General features: G+C 40.4%; 1 protein-coding gene across 3 annotated transcripts in view; it reads right to left on the bottom strand.

Annotated features, from left to right (window-relative positions):
- The window catches only part of TNIP2 (TNFAIP3 interacting protein 2), a 44770-nt gene that overhangs the window by 18869 nt on the left and 9939 nt on the right, over nucleotides 1-15962 (bottom strand). The window lies entirely within an intron of this gene.

Genomic DNA, 15962 nt, shown 5'->3' with positions numbered 1-15962 from the left:
TCTTAAATTGAAAGTCATACCATGCATCTTTTCTGACCACAACAGTATGAAAGTAGAAATCAATCACACGAAAAAAAATCTGGAAAGAACACAAATATACAGAGGCTAAATAACATACCACTAAAGAATGAATGAATCCATCAAGAAATTGAAGATGGAACAAAAAAATACAGGGAGACAAATGAAAATGAAAACACAACAGTCCAAAATCTTTGCAATGCAGCAAAAGCTGTTCTAACAGAGAAGATTACAGCAACCCAGGTCTACCTCAACAAGCAGGAGGAAATAAAACTTCAAACATTTCAGAAATGATAAAGATTAGAGCATAAATAAATGAGAGACTAAGAAACAATAAAACAGGTCAATGAAACCAGGACCTGATTCTTTGAAAAGGTAAATAAAATTGATAAATCTTTAGCTAGACTCCTCAAAAAGAGACAGAGTTAAAAAGAGAACTCAAATAAATAAAATCAGAAGTGAAAGGGGAAAAAAAGACACCACAGAAATACAAAGGATTTTAACATAATATTATCAAAAATTGTATACCAACAAACTGGACAACCTTGAAGAAATGGATACATCCCTAGGAACATACAACTTCTCAAAGCAGAAATTTCTTCTCAAAGAAGAAATACTAGGGTGCCTGGGTGGCTCAGTTGGTTAACCATCTGCCTTCAGCTCAGGTCATGATCCCAAGGTCCTGGTACTGAGTCCTGCACTGGGCTTCCTTTTCAGTGGGGAGCCTGCTTCTCCTTCACCCTGCCACTCCCCTTCTTGTGCTCTCTCTCTCTGGGTCAAATATAATATTAAAAAAAAAAAGATTCTCTCTCCCTCTGCCCTTCCCCTCCCACTCTTAAAAAAAAATTAAAAATTTAAAAAAATAGGGGCACCTGGGTGGCTCAGTGGGTTAAAGCCTCTGCCTTCGGCTCAGGTCATGATTTCAGGGTCCTGGGATCGAGCCCCGCATCGGGCTCTCTGCTCAGCAGGGAGCCTGCTTCCTCCCTTCTCTCTCTCTGCCTGCCTTTCTGCTTATTTGTGATCTCTGTCTGTCAAATAAATAAATGAAATCTTTAAAAAAAATTTTTTTAAATAAATACAAGTCAGTACCTATCCTTCTCAAACTATTCCAAAAAAATAGAAGAGGAAGAAAAGCTTCCAAATTCATTCTATGAGGCCAGCATTCTCCAGATAACGAAAACCAGATAAAGACAAGAAAGAAAGAAAGAAAGAAAGAAAGAAAGAAAGAAAGAAAGAAAGAAAGAAACTAACTAACTAACTACAGGATCTCTGATGAACATACATGCAAAACTCTTCAACAAAATATTAGCAAACTGAATCCAACAATACATTTTTTTAAAAAATCTTTTACCATGATCTAATGGGATTTACTCTAGGGATCCAACAGTGGTTTAATATTCAAAAATCAATCAATGTGATACATCACATTAATAAAAGAATGGATAAAACCCATATGATCATATCAATAGATGCAGAAAAAGCATCTGACAAAGTACATCATCCATTCAACAGGGGCACCTGGGTGCCTCGGTCAGTTAAGAATCTGCCTTGGGCTCAGCTTATGATCTCAATGTCCTGGGATCAAGGCCCATATTGGGCTCCTTGCTCAGCAGGCATCTCCCTCTCCCTGCGTGTGCCCTCTTGCTCTTTCTCTCTCACTGTCATATAAACAAAATCTAAAACAAAAACAACCAAAAAAAACCCCATCGCTCAACAAAGTAGATTTAAAAAGAACATACCTCGGGGCGCCTGGGTGGCTCAGTGGGTTAAAGCCTCTGCCTTCGGCTCAGGTCATGATCCCAGGGTCCTGGGATCGAGCCCCGCATTGGGCTCTCTGCTTGGCAGGGAGCCTGATTCCTCCTCCCTCTCTCTCTGCCTGCCTCTCTGCCTACTTGTGATCTCTATCTGTCAAATAAAATAAATAAAATCTTAAAAAGATAATAAATAAAAAGAACATACCTCAACATAGTAAAGGCCATATATGAAAAACCCACAGCTAACATCATATTAAATGGTGATAAACTGAGATTTTCCTCTAAGATCAGTAACAAGACAAAGGTGTCCACTCTCACCACTTTTACTCTTCATAGTACTGGAAGTCCTAGCAACAGTGATCAGGCAAGGGAAAAAAAAAAAAAAGGCATCCAAATTGCTAAGGAAGAAAAAAGTGATCATTTATGTGCAAACTGTGATTCCAAAATTTGAAGAGAAAGAAATGGACCTTGATCATCTTGGCATTCCCCTAGGCTCATGCTTAAAAGAATATTCAGTTAACACCTTTATAAGGTAGTAAAGGTAGTCACAATCTGCCCCCAATTTAACTTTATAGCCACTTCCTATGTTATTCTCTACACTCTTCACTCTAATTATACTGGATTAACACTACTCTAGAGCCTGGCACAACACTGACACTGCACACATGCTTGTGAAATGAATATACTATACTCAATATTGGGAGAAATGGAAAAACATAACCCACAGTGCCTGTGCATACACACTCCATTCTTACACAGAAGATGCTCAATAAACAAACACTTAAGTGGCAATGGTAGATGATACTTCCATCTTCTGAGTACCAAGTAAATGTAAAAGATTATGCTATGTTCTTTATATATGTTGAATCACGATCCTTACAACATAAAAACTCATAATTACTATACATCTACTTTTATATTTTATACAAAGGCTACAATCCCTATTTTCTCAACTAGCATATCAGCATCTTTTTTTAAGACTTTATCTGAGAGAGAGAGAGCATGAGTGGGGTACGGGGTGGGGAGGTAGTGGCAGAGGAAGTGGGAGAAGCAGAGTCCCTGGTGAGGAGGGAGCCCCATGTGGGTTGTGATCCCAGGACCCCAAGATCATGACCTGAGCCAAAGGCAGATGCTTAACCGACTGAGCCACCCAGGCACCCAGTATATAAACTTCATAAAGATAGGGATCTGCCTTTCTTGATTCTTTCTGCATTTCCAGGGCCTATCGCAACATCTAGCATACAATAGGCATGCGACAAATATCTAATGACTGAATGAATAAATACATAATTAGTCCTATAAGGTAGGTCTTATTTTAGTTTTACTGATAAGAAAACTAGAACATTAAATGACTTGCCCAAAGTAACATAGCTAGAAAGCATGAGAACCAGATTTAAAGTATACTGTTCTTCAATGTTTAATGTAAAACTTGCTTCCCCTTGGTGCCCAATAATGAACAAGTATTATAGCCCAGAGTACTTCTACTCTTGTGAGCTTCCCACAAGGAAACTTAGCAAGTTTCATCTCTTAAAGACAATGAAAAGATGGGGCTCCTGGGTGGCTCAGTCATTAAGCATCTGCCTTGGGCTCAAGTCAGGATCCTAGGGTCCTAGGAACAAGCCCTGCATCAGGCTCCCTTTTCCGCAGGAAGCCTGCTTCTTCCTCTCCCACTCCCCCTGCTTGTGTTCCCTCTCTTGCTGTGTCTCTGTCAAATAAATAAATAAAATCTTAAAAAAAAAATGAAAAGGTGATGCTCATGACAAAGGTTATCCCTGGTTTTTTAAAAGAGTAAGAGGTGCAGCATATTTAACTTCTGGACAGCAGTGTAGAAGGATCAGAGGCATAGCTAGACAAACTGGACAATTACTGAGCAGCATCTTAGTTACGTACTGATAAGTCCTGAATTCCTGAATTATTTGTTTGCACATTAGTTCTACTTTCTACATGTTACAGATTGGTCATGTTCTTGACATACTATCATTTATTCTCATTTATACTACCTAAAGACAATGAGAAATTGTTGCTAAATATCTAACAATAACAGCATGAGAATTAAGCCTTTCAGGTGACAAAGAGCACAACATATGTACTTGATGTTTATTTTCTATCTATGAGTCACCATCAACACCTTGGACTGAACAAAATGTTATTAAACTTTTCCAATCAGACAATTTTTCACTAGATTTGTTAAACACAGACTTAGGTAATACACTATCCTGCTGCAGTTAAGTTCACAAACATATTTCTTGAAAGAAAAGAGAAGAGAAAAGAAAAAAGGAAAAGAAAGAGAAAGAAGAAGGAGAAAGAAAAGAAAGCTGATTAGTGTAATACACCACACTAACAGGATGAAGGGAGAAAACCACATAATCATATCAACTGAGGCAAAAGCTATCCTCCACATAATAAAAGCCATATTTGGGGCAGTTGGGTGACTCAGTTAAGCTTTTGCTTTTAGCTCAGGTGATGATCACAGGGTTCCTGGACCAAGCCCTGTGTCAGGCTCCCTGCTCAGCAAGGAGTCTGCTTCTTCCTCTCCCTCTGCCTCTCCCCCTGGCTCATGCTGTCTCCCTCACCCCCTCCCTGTCAAATAAATAAATGAAATCTTTTTAAAAAATAAATAAAATAAAAACCATATTTGGAAATCCCACAGCAAACATCATATGCAATGTTAAAAGGCTGAAAGCTTTGCCTCTAAGATCAGGAAAAGTCAACAGTACCCACTTTCAACACTTCTATTCAAAATAGAAGGCAGAATAAGTAGGGGGGGAAAAAGAAAAGAAAGAAAAAGATCCAAACAGGAAATAAAATGGTATTTCGCAAATGACATAACCTTGTATGTAGAAAACTCTAGGGGCACCTGGGTGGCTCAGTCCGTTAAATATCTGCCTTCAGCTCAGGTCATGATTCCAGGGTCCTGGAATCAAGCCCCATCCCTGCTCAGCAGGGCGCCTGCTTCTCCCTCTTCCTCTGCCTGCTGCTCCCCCTGCTTGTGAGCATGCACTCTCTTGCCATCAAATTAAAATAATAATAATAATAATAATAATAATAATAATAATAATAATAATAATAATAGGGAGAAGCAAGATGGCAGAAGAATAGCAGACTGAAATGACATCAGGTCCCAGGAGTTCAGCAAGGTAGTTATCAAACCATTATGAACACCTACAAACTCAATAGGAGATAGGAGAAAAGAGCAGCAATTCTGGGAAGAGAAAATAGACCACCTTCTGGAAGGTAGGACTTGCAGAGAAGTAAATCTGAAGCAATGGGAAGACAGACCACAGGCGGAGGGGCCAGCTCCCAGCAAGCAGTGGAGCAGCAGAGCACAAAATCAAAACTTTTAGAAGTCAGCTCCACTGAGGGACATCACTCCAGAGGCTAAGCAGGGCTGGAGGCCTCATGGGGACAGCGTGGTCTCAGGACCTTCAGGGTCACAGAAAGACCAGGGGTGTCTGATTGTGGCAAAGCTCCCAGGTATCAGATTGGAGAAGCCAGCTACAGAGACGAGCCGAGGAGTGAGCTTTCAGATCAGGTTACCTTAAACCATGATCCAAGGCACAGTTGGGCCACTGCTCTTCGAGCAGGACCCAACAAGTAGCAGATCCAGAGAGACCCCCTCCTTCCTCCTCCAGGAGGAACAGCGTAGGAACGTGTGGCAGGAAACTGCTGGGTTTGGAAATTCCCAATGGGGGCGTGTGCCAGAGACAGAAATGCTCAGTCACAGGCCAGGTGTGCTCAGAGTGCAGTGTGAAACCAGGGAGACGAGTGTTGGGGGGTAGGGTGGACTGACTGCTTTTCTCTGAGAGTGCACTGAGGAGTGGGGCCCCAAACTCTCAGTTCCTACAGGGCCACAGACTGGGAGGCTGCCATCTTCATGGCATCCTCCAGAGCTCTATGGAAAGTATTTAGGGAAGAAAAGCTTCCGGGTGTGAATCTGAGCATATTACTAGGCCTGGCCCCTGGGAAGGGCACTGCAATTCCGCCTCAGGCAAAGACATTTGAGAATCACAGCAACAGGCCCCTCCCCCAGATTAGCCAAGAACATCCAGCCAAGACCAAGTTCACCAATCAATGAGAACAGCGGAACTCCAGAGCTAGGGGAAAGCAAAGTATAGAATTTATGACTTTCCCCCCATGATCCTTTAGTCTTGCAGTTAAAATTTTTTTTTTAAAGATTTTATTTATTTATTTGACAGACAGAGATCACAAGCAGGCAGAGAGGCAGGCAGAGAGAGAGGGGGAAGCAGGCTCCCCGCTGAGCAGAAAGCCCGATGCGGGGCTCGATCCCAGGACCCTGAGATCATGACCGGAGCCGAAAGCAGAGGCTTTAACCCACGGAGCCACCCAGGCGCCCCGCAAAGTTAAATTTTTTAAAATTTTATTTTCTTATTTTATTTTTTTAACTTTTCCTCTTCCCTATTTTAACATTTTTTAACTAGTTTATCTTAACAATATCTTTCAAAAAAAAAAAAAAACCTCTTTAAACCTTCATTGTTATAGTCATATTTTATCCCTTCATTGTATTTAACCTTATTTTTTGTATACATATAGGTTTTTTTTTCTTTAAATATTTTGGGATACAATTTCTTCCTTTTTTAAAAATTTTATTTATTTATTTTGACAGAGATCACAAGTAGGCAGAGAGGCAGGCAAGAGAGAGAAGGGGAAGCAGGCTCCCTGCTGAGCAGAGAGCCTGACGTGGGGCCTGATCCCAGGACCCTGAAACCATGATCTGCGCCAAAGGCAGAGGCTTTAACCCACTGAGCCACCCAGGGGACCCTGGGATACAATTTCTTCTAACAGATCAAAATATACCCTAAAACTAGCACATGGCTTTGCTCTAGTCTCCACTGTGAACACATTCTCTCCTCCTTTTTCTTTTTCCAACCAACTTATCTTATCAATTCATTTTTTAGTTGTTTTTTTTTTAAGATTTTATTTATTTATCAGAGACAGAGAGGGGGGGAGAGCGAGCACAGGCAGACAGAATGGCAGGCAGAGGCAGAGGGAAAAGCAGGCTCCCTGCCAAGCAAGGAGCCCAATGTGGGACTCGATCCCAGGACGCTGGGATCATGACCTGAGCCGAAGGCAGCTGCTCAACCAACTAAGCCACCCAGGCGTCCCCGATTTTTTAGTTTTTTTTAAAATTTTTCATCATGGGGCGCCTGCTTGGCTCAGTGGGTTAAAGCCTCTGCCTTCGGCTCAGGTCATGATCCCAGGGTCCTGGGATCGAGCCCCGCATCGGGCTCTCTGCTCAGCAGGGAGCCTGCTTCCCCCTCTCTCTCTGCCTGCCTCTCTGCCTACTTGTGATTTCTGTCTGTCAAAAAAATAAACAAAATCTTTAAAAAAAAATTTTCATCATCACAGTCATATTCCAGCCCTTCATCATGTTTACCTTTATTTTGTATATATGTTTTTCTTCCTTTAAAATTTTGTGAGGTAGTTTCTTCTAAGAGATCAGAATACACCCAAAATGAAGTGGATGGCTCTGTTCTATTCACCAGTCTAATACAGATAGAGATTTAGATATAGATATTTATTTTTTAAATTATCCCCCCCGTTCTCCCCCCAGTTTTGAGTCTCTTCTGATTTGGTTATTGTACATTTTGGGGGGGGCTCTGCCATCCTTCTAGTATTTTATTCTCTCATTCATATATTCTTATCTGGATAAAAAAGAACAAGAGGCAGTACCGACAACTAGGGACCTAATCAATACGGACGTTGGTAGTATGTCAGAACTAGAGTTCAGAATGACAATTCTCAAGGTGCTAGCTGGGCTCAAAAAAGGCATGGAAAATATTAGAGAAATCCTGTCTGGAGAAATAAAATCCCTTTCTGGAGAAATAAAAGAACTAAAATCTAAAATCTAGTTGAAATTTAAAAAGCTATTAATGGGGACGCCTGGGTGGCTCAGTTGGTTGAGCAGCTGCCGTCGGCTTGGGTCATGATCCCAGCGTCCTGGGATCGAGTCCCACATCGGGCTCCTTGCTCAGCGGGGAGCCTGCTTCTCCCTCTGCCTCTGCCTGCCATTCTGTCTGCCTGTGCTTGGTCTCTCCCCCTCTCTCTCTCTGATAAATAAATAAATAAAATTATTTTTAAAAATAAATAAATAAAAAATAAAAAGCTATTAATGAGGTGCAATAAAAAATGGAGGCTCTTACTGCTAGGATAAATGAGGCAGAGAAGAGAATCAGTGGTATAGAAGACCAAATGATGGAGAATAAAGAAGCTGAGCAAAAGAAAGGCAAACAACTACTGCACCATGAGGGGAGAATTCGAGAGATAAGTGATACCATAAGATGAAACAATATTAGAATAATTGGGATTCCAGAAGAAGAAGAAAGAGAGAGGGGGGCAGAAGATATATTGGAGCGAGTTATAGTAGAGAATTTCTCTAATATGGCAAAGGGAACAAGCATCAAAATCCAGGAGGCACAGAAAATCCCCCTCAAAATCAATAAAAATAGGTCCACATCCCATCATCTAGTAGTAAAACTTACAAGTCTTAGTGACAAAGAGAAAATCCTGAAAGCAGCCTGGGAAAAGAAGTCTGTAACATACAATGGTAGAAATATTAGATTGGCAGTAGACTTATCCACAGAGACATGGCAGGCCAGAAAGAATTGGCATGATATATTCAGAGCACTAAATGAGAAAAATATGCAGCCAAGAATACTATATCCAACTAGCCCATCATTGAAAATAGAAGGAGAGGGGCGCCTGGGTGACTCAGTGGGTTGGGCTGCTGCCTTAGGCTCGGGTCATGATCTCAGGGTCCAGGGATCGAGTCCCGCATCAGGCTCTCTGCTCAGCAGGGAGCCTGCTTCCCTCTCTCTCTCTCTCTCTCTGCCTGCCTCTCTGTCTACTTGTGATCTCTCTCTGTCAAATAAATAAATAAATAAAATCTTTTAAGAAAAAATAGAAGGAGAGATAAAAAGCTTCCAGGACAAACAAAAATTAAAAGAATTTGCTAACACCAAACCAGCCCTACAAGAAATATTGAAAGGGGTCCTCTAAACAAAGAGAGAGCCTGAAAATAGCAGACCAGAAAGGAACAGAGACAATATACAGTAACAGTCACCTTACAGGTAATACAATGGCATTAAATTCATATCTTTCAATAGTTACCCTGAATGTAAATGGGCTAAATGCCTCAATCAAAAGACACAGGGTATCAGAATGGATAAAAAAAACAAGAACCATCAATATGCTGTCTACAAGAAACTCATTTAAGACCCAAAGATACCTCCAGATTTAAAGTGAGTGGATGGGGGCCCCTGGGTGACTCTGTGGGTTAAAGCCTCTGCCTTCAGCTCAGGTCATGGTCTCACGTTCCTGTGATCGAGTCCCACATCAGGATCTCTGCTCAACAGGGAACCTGCCTCCCTCTCTCTCTCTGCTGCCTCTCTGCCTACTTGTGATCTCTGTCAGATAAATAAATAAAATCTTTTAAAAAAAGAAAAAATTTTTTAAAAAGTAAAGTGAGGGGGTGGAAAACAATTTACCATGCTAATGGACATCAAAAGAAAGTTGGGGTGGTGGGCGCCTGGGTGGCTGAGTGGGTTGAACCTCTGTCTTTGGGTCGGGTCATGGGATCGAGGCCCACATCAGGCTCTCTGCTTGGCTGGGAGCCTGCTTCCCTCTCTCTCTCTGACTGCCTCTCTGCCTACTTGTGATCTCTCTGTCAAGTAAATAAATAAAATCTTTAAAAAAAAAAAAAAAAAAGTTGGGGTGGCAACCCTTATAGCAGATAAAGCCAAAGACTATAATAAGAGATGAGGAAGGACTCTATATCATACTTGAAGGGTCTGTCCAGCAAGAAGATCTAACAATTTTAAATATCTATGCCCCTAACATGGGAGTAGCCAATTATATAAACCAATTAATAACAAAATCAAAGAAACACATCAACAATAATACAATAATAGTAGGACTTAATACCCCCTCACTGAAATGGACAGATCATCCAAGCAAAAGATCAACAAGGAAATAAAGGCCTTAAATGACACACTGGACCAGATGGACATCACAGATATATTCAGAACATTCCATCCCAAAGCAACAGAATACACATTCTTCTCTAGTGCACATGGAACATTCTCCAGAATAGATCACATCCTGGGTCACAAATCAGGTCTCAACTGGTACCAAAAGATTGGGATCAATCCCTGCATATTTTCAGACCACAATGCTCTAAAGCTAAAACTCAATCACAAGAGGAAAGTTGGAAAGAACTCAAATACATGGAGACTAAAGAGCATCCTACTAAAGAATGAATGGGTCAACCAGGAAATTAAAGAAGAATTGAAAAAGTTCATGTAAACAAATAAAAATGAAAACACAACTGTTCAAAATCTGTGGGACACAGCAAAGGTGGTCCTGAGAGGAAAGTATATAGTGATACAAGCCTTTCTCAAGAAACAAGAAAAGTCTCAAGCACACAACCTAACCCTAGACCTAAAGGAGCTGGAGAAAGAACAGCAAAGAAAGCCTAAACCCAGCAGGAGAAGAGAAAAAATAAAGGTGAGAGCAGAAAACAATGAAACAGAAACCAAAAGAACAGTAGAACAATCAACAAAACTAGGAGCTGGTTTTTTCAAAGAATTAATAAGATTGATAAGCCCCTGGCCAGACTTAATAAAAAGAAAAGAGAAAGGACCCAAATAAATAAAATCATGAATGAAAGAGGAGAGATCACAACCAACACCAAAGAAATACAATTATAAAAACATATTATGAGCAACTATGCGCCAGTAAATTTGACAATCTGGACAAAATGGTTGCATTCCTAGAGACGTATAAACTACCAAAACTGAACCAGGAAGAAATAGAAAACCTGAACAGACCCATAACCAGTAAGGAGATTTCATGAAGCAGTCATCAAAAATCTCCCAACAAACAAGAGCCCAGGGCCAGACAGCTTCCCAAGGGAAGTCTACCAAACATTTAATGAAGAATTAATACCTATTCTCCCAAAACTGTTCCAAAAAATAGAAATGGAAGGAAATCTTCCAAACTCATTGTATGAGGCCAGCATTACCTTGATCCCAAAACTAGACAAAAACCCCCATCAAAAGGAGAATTACAAACCAATATCCTTGATGAACACAGATGCAAAAATTCTCACCATAATATTAGCCAATAGGATCCAACAGTACATTAAAAGGATTATTCACCATGAGCAAGTGAGATTTTTTTCCTGGGCTGCAAGGTTGTTTCAACATCTGCAAATCAATCCATGTGATACATTAATAAAAGAGAGAACAAGAATGATATGATACTCTCAAGAGATGCTGAAAAAGCATTTGATAAAGTACAGCATCTTTTCTTGATCAAAACTCTCCAAAGTGTAGGGATAGAGGGTACATACCTCAATATCATCAAAGCCATCTATGAAAAGCCCACAGCAAATATCATTCTCAATGGGGAAAAACTGAGAGCTTTTCCCCCAAGGTTAAGAACACATCAGGGATGTCCACTATCACCACTGCTATTCAACATAGTACTACAAGTCCTAGCCTCAGCAATCAGATAAGAAAAAGAAATAAAAGGCATCCAGAAAAAATAAAAAGAAGAAGAAAGAAAGAAAGAAAAGGCATCCAAGACAGCAAAGAAGAAGTCAAACTCTCACTCTTTGCAGATGATATGATACTTTCTGTGGAAAACCCAAAAGACTCCACTCCAAAACTGCTGGAACTCACACAGGAATTCAGTAAAGTGTGGGGATATAAAAATCAATGCACAGAAATCATTTGCATTTCGATACACCAACAGCAAGACAGAAGAAAGAGAAATTAAGGAGCCAATCCCATTTACAATTGCACCCAAAACCATAAGATACCTAGGAACAAACCTAACCAAAAAGGCAAAGAATCTGTACCCAGAAAACTATAAAGTACTCGTGAAAGAAATTGAGGAAGACACAAAGAAATGGAAAAACTCATGCTCATGGTTTGGAAGAACAAATATTGTGAAAATGTCTATGCTACCTAAAAGAATCTACACATTTAATGCAATCCCTAAAAATACCATCAATTTTTTCCAAAGAAATGTAACAAATAATCCTAAAATTTATATGGAACCAGAAGACCCTGAATAGCCAAAGGAATGTTGAAAAGGAAAGCCAAGATTTGTGGCATCACATTTCCAGACTTCAAGCTTTATTACAAAGCTGTCATCATCAAAACAGTATGGTACTGGCACAAAAACAAACACATAGATCAATGGAACAGAATAGAGAGCCCAGAAATAGACCCTCAACTCTATGGTCAACAAATCTTTGACAAAACAGGAAAGAATGTCCAATGGAAAAAAGACAGGCTCTTCAACAAATGGCATTGGGAAAATTGGACAGCCACATGCAGAAGAATGAAACTGGACCATTTCCTTACACCACACACACACAAATAGACTCGAAATGGATGGAAGACCTCAATGTGAGACAGGAATCCACCAAAATCCTTGAGGAGAACACAGGCAGCAACCTCTTTGACCTCAGCCACAGCAACTTCTTCCTAGAAACACTGCCAAAGGCAAGGGAAGCAAGGGCAAAAATGAACTATTGGGACTTCATCAAGATCAAAAGCTTTTACACAGCAAAGAAAACAGTCAACAAAACCAAAAGACAACTGACAGAATGGGAGAAGATATTCGCAAATGACATATCAGATAAAGGGCTAGTATCCAAAATCTATAAAGAACTTATCAAACTCAACACCCAAAGAACAAATAATCCAATCAAGAAATGGGCAGAGGACATGAACAGACATTTCTGCAAAGAAGACATCCAGATGGTCAACAGACACATGAAAAAGTGCTCCACATCACTTGGCATCAGGGAAATACAAATCAAAATCACAATGAGATACCACCTCACACCAGTCAGAATGGCTAAAATTAATCAGTCAGGAAACGACAGATGTTGGAGAGGATGTGGAGAAAGGGGACCCTCCTACTCTGTTGGTGGGAATGCAAGCTGGTGCAGCCACTCTGGAAAACAGCATGGAGGTTCCTCAAAAACTTTAAAATAGAGCTATCCTATGACCCAGGAATCATACTACTGGGTATTTACCCTAAAGATACAAATGTAGAGATCCAAAGGGGCACATGCACCCAAATGTTTATAACAGTAATGTCCACAATAGCCAAACTATGGAAAGAACCTAGATGTCCATCAACAGATGAATGGATAAAGAAGATGTGATATAGATATAGATATAGATACATACACATACAGTGGAATACTATGCAGCCATCAAAAGAAATGAAATCTTGCCATTTGCAACAACCTGGATGGAATTAGAGGGTATTATGCTGAGCAAAATAAGTCATCAGAGAAAAACAATTATCATATGATCAGCCTGATATGAGGAATTTGAGAGGCAGGGTGAGGGTTTGGTAATAGGGAAGGAAAAAATTAAACAAGATGGGATTAGGAGGGAGACAAACCATAAGAGACTCTTTTTTTTTTTTTTAAAGATTTTATTTATTAATTTGACAGAGAGAAATCACAAGCAGACAGAGAGGCAGCCAGAGAGAGAGAGAGAGGGAAGCAGGCTCTCCGCTGAGCAGAGAGCCCGATGCGGGACTCGATCCCAGGACTCTGAGATCATGACCTGAGCCGAAGGCAGCGGCTTAACCCACTGAGCCACCCAGGTGCCCAAGAGACTCTTAATCTCACAAAACAAACTAAGGGTTGCTGGGGCAAGTGGGGTAATGGAGAGGGTGGTTGGGTTATGGACATTGGGGAGGGTATGTGATATGCTGAGTGCTGTGAAATGTGTAAGCCTGACAATTCACAGACCTGTACCTGCGGGCAAATAATACATTGTATATTAATAAAATAATTAATTTAAAAAGAAATGAACATAATAATAATAATAATAATAAGTATTATTAGAAAACTCTAATTATTCCACATACACACACAGACACACAAAAAACTTGGAATAATGAATTCAGCAAATATCAGAAGACAAAGTCAACACACAAGAAAGAGCAGTATTTCTACATACTAATAATAAAGAATCTGAAAGAAATTATAAAAGCAATTCCATTTACAACAGCATCAAAAAGGATAAAAGACTTAGGAATTAATTCCCTCAAGGAAATGGAAGTCTTATACAGTGAAAAATATAAAATGTTACCAAAAAAATTAGGACATAAGTAAATGGAAACACATGTTCTTAAATTGGAAACTTAATATTGTTAAGATGTCAATATAATGTGAAAATTATGAAGGGAAACCTCACTAAAATGGAATCAGAGGCCAGTGCCCTACCACTCGTCAACTGCAAAACCAATAGGAAAAGATATATCTTGCATTCTGGATAGGAATGTTCTTAATTTTTTTTTAAGATTTATGTATTTATTTTAGAGAGTAAGCAAGTGCACATGCAAGCAGGGGGAGGGTCAGAGGGAAAGAGAATCTCGAGCAGACTCCCCACAGAGCACTGAGCCCAATATGGGGCTCAATCTCCCAACCCTAAGATCATGACCTGAGCCAAAACCAACTGAGCCACCCAGACACCCCAGTAATGCTCTTAATTTTTTTTAAGATTTTTTATTTTTGAAACAAGGAGAAGAGAGAGAGAGAGCACACACAACCGTACAAGTTGGGGTGACGAGGAGCAGAGGTAGAGGGATAAGCAGGCTCCCCACTGAAGCAGGAAGCCCAACTCAGGGCTTGATCCCGGGACCTCGAGATCATGACCTGAACCAAAGGCAGACGCTTAAATGACTAAGCCACCTAGGTGCCCATTATTAATTTTCTCAAGAATGTATCTTCTTGCTAGCTTACTTCAAGAATACAGCATATAATAAATGTAACATACAAAGTATGTATTAATCTATTGTTTATGTTATTGGTAAGGCTTCCCATTCTCAGCAAACTATCAATAGTTAAGTTTTCTGGAGAGTCAGGAGTTATACATGGATTTTCAAGTGCACAGGGGGACAGCACCCATAACCCCCATGTTGTTCAAGGGTTAACTGTACTTAACCACCCCAGCAGAAGGAAGAAATGTTCTCTCCTCACCCCACAACAGCCCAGCCCATGACAGACTGTCACAACTCAGGCAATGAAAAGTCACTACACTTCAATTCCCAATTTACAGCAATGGACTGTCTACAAGAGCCCTCCCAGCTCCCCCTTTCCTCCAAAGAAGATCATTCTTTGTTCTCTGGACTTGTCTATGGTTTTGCTGTAGGTTGTACAGGACTGCAAATCTCTGCTATCTGGAATAAACCCACTTTTGCTGGTAAAATAAATGACAGGTTTATTTTATTTTTGTTTTTAAAGATTTTTATTTATTTATTTGACAGACAGAGATCATAAGTAGGCAGAGAGGCAGGCAGAGAAACAGGAGGAAGCAGGCTCCCTGCTGAGCAGAGAGCCTGATGTGGGCCTCGATCCCAGGACCCTGGAATCATGACCTGAGCCAAAGGCAGAAGCTTTAACCCACTGAGCCACCCAGGCGCCTGACAGGTTTACTTTTAAATTTAACATTACTCAAAGTGATCTACAGATTCAATATAATCCCTATCAAAATCCAGTGGGGTTTGTTTGCAGAAATAGAAAAATTCATCCTAAAATTCATATAGAATCTCAAAAGACACCAAATACCCAAAATAATCTTAGAAGAAAAAAGAACAAAGCAAGACTCATGCTACCTGAATTCAAAACTGACTACAAAGCTACAGTAACCAAAACAGGATAGTACTGGCATAAAGACAGATATTTACACAAAGGGAACAGAATAATGAGCCCAGAGGGTCATGATCCCAGGGTCCTGGGATCGAGCCCCCCATTAGACTCCCTGCTAAGTGGGAAGTCTGCTTCTTCCTCTGCCTGCCCCAGCTTGTGCTTGTGTGCTCTCTCTCTCTCTCAAATAAAATATTTTTTTTTTTAAAAAAGAATAATGGGCGCCTGGGTGGCTCAGTGGGTTAAGCCGCTGCCTTCAGCTCAGGTCATGATCTCAAGGTCCTGGGATCGAGGCCCGCATCGGGCTCTCTGCTCAGCAGGGAGCCTGCTTCCCTCTCTCTCTCTCTGCCTGCCTCTCCATCTACTTGTGATTTCTCTCTGTCAAATAAATAAATAAATAAGAATAATGATCCCAGAAATAATCCCTTGCATATATGGTCAAATGGTTGTTGATAAGGGTGCTAAGACCATTCAATGGGGAAAGGATA

This window comes from Mustela nivalis, assembly GCF_964662115.1.
Source record: "Mustela nivalis genome assembly, chromosome: 4".
Classification (NCBI taxonomy): Eukaryota; Metazoa; Chordata; class Mammalia; order Carnivora; family Mustelidae; genus Mustela; species Mustela nivalis.
The sequence above is the reverse complement of the archived record's forward strand: the minus strand, read 5'-3'. Positions and strand labels throughout refer to the sequence as shown.